The sequence below is a fragment of the Ovis aries genome, chromosome 11 (assembly GCF_016772045.2).
Source record: "Ovis aries strain OAR_USU_Benz2616 breed Rambouillet chromosome 11, ARS-UI_Ramb_v3.0, whole genome shotgun sequence".
NCBI classification, from domain to species: Eukaryota; Metazoa; Chordata; class Mammalia; order Artiodactyla; family Bovidae; genus Ovis; species Ovis aries.
Window position 1 is genome coordinate 55,776,759 of NC_056064.1, and position 7,004 is coordinate 55,783,762.

Consider the following 7,004-nt stretch of genomic DNA (forward strand, 5'->3'; position numbering starts at 1 on the left):
GGGCCTGTGCTGGGCCCTTTGCCTGGATTGGTCGGCTCCTTGGCCAGTGGGGCCGCTCCCAGTGCCTTCAGGGCAGACAGTTTTAATACTTTCAAAACTATTCCAGGAGGAAGAAAATCAGATCTGCCTTTGAAGGAAATTTCTCAGCCTCCCTGAGCTACCAGACAACAAGCCCTGGATTCAATCCACCTCAGGCCTTTCCTCTAAGCAGGGTAGAGAGTCAAGCCCAGCGGTTGGAAGTAGCAACGACCCGACCTTGGTAACCCCCAGAGTACTCATCAGTGGGTCAGGCAGACCTGCTTCGTGGTGTTCCTTGTCAGGAGCATCAAGATTAAGCGCTGATGGTCAGAGCCTTGGCAGCTTCGATATCCCCCCCCCGCCACGCCCCCGCCCACCCCCGCCCCAGCTTTGGGTACCGTGATTCCCCTGGGGAAATCAGTTTCACACTGACCAGGCACGCTTACTGAGCTCGCACCCGAGCTCCTGGAAAATGCAGCCCGGATCCTGGGCCTGGAACCCGAACACAGATACGGAACCCCGGGGTACCTAGGATCCGGACTTGACGGAACCGCCCTCCCTCTAGTGCCCCCCGAGCCCAGCCCACCGGAAGTGACGGCGCATGCGCAGGCAGCGCTGACGTTGGAGGGTCCCTGCGCTCCTGGTTATTCAAGTACGCTGGGGGATGGGCCGGGTGCCAAGCCCGCGCCTCTAGGCCCTCGGGGTACCCACCGACCCCACACGCTGCGCATCTAGGGTGCTTCCACCCCTGCAGGCCTCTCTACCCTCCCTGTCCCCAGACCCATCATTCCACCGCTGGGCTTAACGTTGCACTGAAAGATCTCACCCCTTCTATCCCATCCAGCGGCCTGAGGTCAGCCCCTGGCGGGGTAAGGCGCTCAGTGGGGTCATCCGGGGTCCACCCCACCTTCCCCCCTCCACCATCTGAGTGTGTTCCAGACAACGGTCTGTTCTGAAAGAGGAGTTATGTTAGTCTCGTGAGTCCTTGTGGTCAGGAAGTGCTGCTGTGTGTCTGCCTCAAATCCCTACAGTTAATCCCTGCCGTCAGCAGTAACCTTTAGGATCCTGCTGCGGAGGTGTTCTCCAGTGGCGTCATTCTTACTCCTTCAATACTTCCTTACTGGGGTTTTTGGGAGGGCCCTGAGTTAACACAGACCAAATGCTTAGAACAGTGACTGGGCCAGGGAGCACTGTTCAGTGTTTGCTCTTAGGATCATTATTACTGTCACTTTTGAGGGGGCTGTTGTGAGTCTTAGTTGCGGCATGCAGGATCTTTAGTTGTGGCATGTGGGATCTAGTGCCCTGACCAGGGACTGAACCTGGGATCCCTGCATTGGGAGGACGGAGTCTTAGCCACTGGACCATCAGGGAAGTCCCTACGTAACGTTTTTACCTGGAGAATCCACTCTTTGCCCATCACTACTCCTCTTCTGGCAGGGCCCCTGATGGGGCTGGGGAGACAGTCCAGGGCCTTACCTTCCTGGTGGGGGGTCAAGGGGTCAGTTCAGGCCTGCAGTCAAGGCCTGAGACATGGGCCTAAGAGGACTGGCTGTCTGGGCTCCCATCGCAGCACTGGGCCCCTGCATGAAATCCATTTCCCCCCAGCAGACTGAGAGCTCCTGGAGGGCAGGGACTCCAGCTGGCACACAGCAGATGCCTGATGAAGGAACAAATGAGTGCTCTAAAGCCAGTGGCAGCGGACTTCCCTTGCAGTCCAGTGGCTAAGACTCAAGCTCCCAACGCAGGGAGCCTGGGTTTGAGCCATGGACAGGGAACTAGATCCCACAGCCATAATGAAGACTGAAGATCTAAGACCCAGCGTGGCTGAAATAAAACAAAGACAGTGGCAGAATCATATTCCTTGACCCTCCTTCTTTATCCACTCCACTCCAGAACACTTGCACCACTTCAAAGACTTGTGTGTGCACTCTAAGTCGCTTCAGTCATGTCCAATTCTTTGCGACCCTATGGACTGTAGCCCCCGAGGCTCCTGTGTCCATGGGATTCTCCAGGCAAGGATACTGGAGTGAGTTGCCATGCCCTCCTCCAGGGCATTTTTCCCCACCCAGGAATTGAACCCCTGTCTCTTAACATCTCCTGCAATGGCAGGCAGGCTCTTTACCACTAATGCCAGCTGGCAAGCCCTGACATCCTCTCAAAGGAACTAAAAACTGAATCTGAGAAGCAGTTGGTGAAAATGTACCTTTCCTATTGATTGAAGTGGATTACCAAAGTGGCTCCATCTTCTGTGATCACCTAGGAGTCCTCTTCACTTGGTTCTCTGTGTGCTAGGCCTGCGCTGAATGCTGGGAATACAAAGAACAAGATAGAGCTGGCCCCCGCCCTCATGAAGCTTGCATTTCAGTAGGAGACATAAATCAAGCAAAAAGGCAAAAACATTGAAGGTGGTGAAAGTTTTAGGAAGCACACTGAGGGATGAAATAGCAACATCTGGGGATGAGAAATCACTCAGGAAGAGTTTCTTTTGGCAGTGGGGTTTGGGCTGTGCAGCCTGTGAGGATCCTGATCAGGGATCAAACCCATGCCACAGAGTCTTATCACTGTACCACCAGCAAAGCCCCTGGGAAAGGAGACAGGACCCTGAAGCATGAGAAGGGCAGCGACATGAAGAGTGGGCAGAAGGATGTCTCAGTCAGAAGGAGCAACTTGTACACAGATCTCAGGAAGAAAGAGCTTGGAGGCTTTGAGGAAATAAAGGCCGACCAGTGTGAGAGGAACCTCGGGGCTCCGGGGAGGGAGGGCAAACTCAGGACGGTGCAGGTCCTTGGAGGACACAGTGGGGCTGAGAAAACTGACCCTAACCATGGGCCCCGAGGTGTTTTCAGTGGGGGAGCATCTTAGGCGGTATTGTACATTTCCTCGGGCTCTTGTGCAGAGAATAGATTAGAGGGGGCGGGAGAGGGGGCTGTGGTAGATGGGAGGTGATGGGCGTCCTGGCAAAGGTGCCAGCAGCAGAGGTGTTGCTGTTTAGTCATTAAGTTGTGTCTGACTCTTTGCAATCCTGAGGACTGTAGCCTGCCAGGCTCCTCTGTCCATGGGATTCTCCAGACAAGAATACTGGAGTGGGTTGCCATGCTCTCATCCAGGGGATCTTCCCGACCCAGGGATTGAACTTGCGTTTCTTCCATGCCCTGCATTGGGAGGTGCCGTCTTTACCACTAGCACCACCTAGGAAGCCCATAGAATAAGATAAAAGCTCCTTAATGGGATGTAAGCAGCCCCCTATGGCCTGGCCCTGGCCCACCTCTCAAGCTTTAACTCATCACTTTCTCCGCTTTACCCCAGTTTCTTTCTGTTCTCTGGATGAGCAAGGGTCTGTCCACTTCTGGGCCTTGCTTCCACTCTCTCCCACTACCTGCATATTGGACACATTCCCTTTGCCCTTTAAGATCTCTTTCCATCTGCTCCATCCACTCCATGCCTGGATGGCCACAGCTCTCTGTGGACTGCATCAAGTCTTGTGGAATCCATCTAGTCTTGTGGACTCCCTTTATCCCCCTTGCTTTCTGTTGGTCCACTGAGGGAAGCAGGATGTTGGGGGCAGGAGACGAATGAAGGTCTATCTATCTATCTCACAGCTCCATCCCTCCCAGATCCCGGGAGCCTGCTGCTCCTCTTGGCCCTCTGCTACGGCTGGGCTCTCTTTCTCTGTGCTCTAGCAACCATTCCACCCTTCACCGCCTTAGGTTTAAGGATAGCTGAGGCTCTCCACTGCTTCTAGCCCCAGAGTGCCTCGCTGACCCTTGTTGGTTTCTCTTCTCCTTATAAATCCCCCCTTGATTAAACTCATTTTGGCCAATCTGTCCAAGTGTCCATGGGTAACCAGTAATATCTCAGTGCCACCTGGAGTTCCTGGTTGCAAACCACAGAAATGGCTCTGAACAACGGGCAAGACCAGAGGGCTCACAAATACTCTCTTGGGGGACTTCCCTGAGGGTCCAGTGGTTAAGACTCCACTCATCCAACACAGGGGGTGCAAGTTCAGTCCGTGGTAGGGGGACTAAGATCCCATATGGTGCATGGTCAAGAAATAAAAGCAAAAAACAATTCTTCCCTTTGAATGGTCAATTAGTACGTGCTCTTGTTTTTGTTTTTTTAAATTAAATTGAGCTATAACTTACAGTAAAAGTCATCCCTTTTAGGTGCAGTGTCATGCGAATTTTGACAAACATACACAGTCACAGAACCACCCCCACAGTCAAAACAAAAAATGTTTTCACAGTCAATCCCCTCACCCTGCTCCCAGCCCATGGCAATCACTGGCTTCTTTTCTGTTCCTGTATTTCGACTTTGCCAGAATGTCAAATGAATGGTGTGACACAGTCCGTTGTCTTCTGTATCTGATCCAGCGCTTTTGAGATTCATCCACATTGTTGCTGCCTGTACTGGTAATTTGTTCTTTTTTATTACTGAGTATGGGCTTCCCAGGTGTCTCAGTGGTAAAGAATCCAATCCAGGATTGGCAGGTTCGATCCCTAGGTCAGGAAGATCCCCTGGAGAAGGAAATGACAACCCACTCCAGTATTTTTGCCTGGGAAATCCCATGGACAGAGGATCCTAGTAGGCTATAGTCCATGGGGTCACAAAGAGTCGGACACGACTGAGTGATGGAACAATTGCTGAGTACTAGTCCATTGTATCGATGAACCACAGGTGATGGACATTTGGTTTGCTTCCAGGTTTTGGTGATTATGAATGAAACTGTTACATGAATTACTCAGTCTTTTGTGTGGATCTATGTCTTCATTTCTCCTGAGTAAATTCTAAAAATGGGATTATTGAGTTATACAGTAATTGTATATTTAACTTCATTTGTTTATTTTTTGGCCACACCAGGGATCGAAGCTGTGCCCCTGCATTTGAAACCCAGAGTCTTAACCATTGGACCACCAGGGAAATCCCTAGAATTAACTTTATAAGAAAATACAAACGCTCCCCACCTTCACTAGTATTTGGCATCATTAGGATTTTGTTTTTGACCTATCCTAATATGAAAAAGTTGGCTTAAAGCTCAACATTCAGGAAACTAAGATCATGGCATCTGGTCCCATCACTTCATGGGAAATAGATGGGAAACAGTGGAAACAGTGTCAGACTTTATTTTTTTGGGCTCCAAAATCACTGCAGATGGTGACTGCAGCCATGAAATTAAAAGACGCTTACTCCTTGGAAGGAAAGTTATGACCAACCTAGTTAGCATATTAAAAAGCAGAGACATTACTTTGCCAACAAAGGTCCGTCTACTCAAGGCTATGGTTTTCCAGTGGTCATGTATGGATGTGAGAGTTGGACTGTGAAGAAGGCTGAACGCTGAAGAATTGATGCTTTTGAAACGTGCTGTTGGAGAAGACTCTTGAGAGTCCCTTGGACTGCAAGGAGATCCAACCAGTCCATTCTAGAGGAGATCAGTCCTGAGTGTTCATTGGAAGGACTGATGCTGGGGCTGAAACTCCAATACTTTGGCCACCTCATGCGAAGAGTTGACTCATTGGAAAAGACCCTGATGGTGGAAGGGATTGGGGGCAGGAGGAGAAGGGGACGACAGAGGATGAGATGGCTGGATAGCATCACCAACTTGATGGACATGAGTTTGAGTGAACTCTGGGAATTGGTGATGGACAGAGAGGCCTGGTGTGCTGCGATTCATGGGGTCGCACAGAGTCGGACACAACTGAGCAACTGAACTGAATGGAACGGAACTGAACTGAGTAGGTCTGTAGCAGTAACTGTGTTGTGGTTTCAGTTTGCATGTCCCTAATGAATAAGATTCAGATTTTTAAATGTCACACTGGCCTGGACTGGGAATGGGGGATTTGTAGAGTGGACTGGATTTTTTTTAATGCCAAATAAAGGTACTATTCATTTGTTATCTTGAAGTGATTATAAAAGCCATGGAGCCTCTCCAAGATTTCATCCAGGGAAAACCCACCTCAGGAGCAAACACAGGGCTCTTCCCGTCCAGTCTGCTCATTCAGTGCCGTGGGGACACCCTTGTCCCTCTCCTTGCTACCCCACCCCTGTCCTACCCTGCTTCTGTGCCTAGACAGTACACCCCACATTTTTTACCCTTGGAACTCCAATTTAAGCTAAATGTCACCTCCTTTTGAAGCAGCTAGGATTTCTAGAAGCTTCCAGACATAGCCTGCAAGGTGATATTGTTGAAAAAATGAGGCCTCTTTTGGGGCCAGATTTGGATTTACTTTTTTGGCTTTGTTCCTTACCAGCTGTGTGACTTTGGGCAGCTTAACCGCTTTGAGCCTCAGTTTTCTCTAGTGTAAAGTGGGTATAATACCTACTTCAGAGGTAGGTTTTTTGTTGTGTAAGAGTACTTTGGCCACCTCATGCGAAGAGTTGACTCACTAGAAAAGACTCTGATGCTGGGGGCGATTGGAGGCAGGAGGAGAAGGGGATGACAGAGGATGAGATGGCTGGATGGCATCACTGACTCAGTGGACGTGAGTCTGAGTGAACTCCGGGAGTTGGTGATGGACAGGGAGGCCTGGCGTGCTGCGATTCATGGGGTCCCAAAGAGTCAGACATGACTGAGCGACTGAACTGAACTGAAGAGGTTGTTACTATTTTTTATTATTATTAATTTGCCTCTATCCTGGTCTCACTGGGCTGAACCATGGCTAATCTGTTCCTTGTTTGTCTCTCTAGCTAACTGCTCTTAAAGGGCAGACCCTGTGCCTTAAGCCTCCTCGGCCCCCCGGCCCTGACACCGTGTTGATAAATCCTAGTCCCTAAACATATCTGTTGAAATGGATGAATCTAAGAGGATTCTCAGGGAAGGCAAGTGGCCAGAAAGGAATGGTGAGACTCAGAAGGGACCCCTCGCTCTCACCAGGCCGCGGAGCCGGATGAGACAGGTCAGAAAAAGGGGAACCAAACGAGCGGATGCCCAGAATGCCGGGGGGTGGGGGGGGGGGGGGGGGGGGGGGGGTGGACAAGAAAGATGCTGGAGA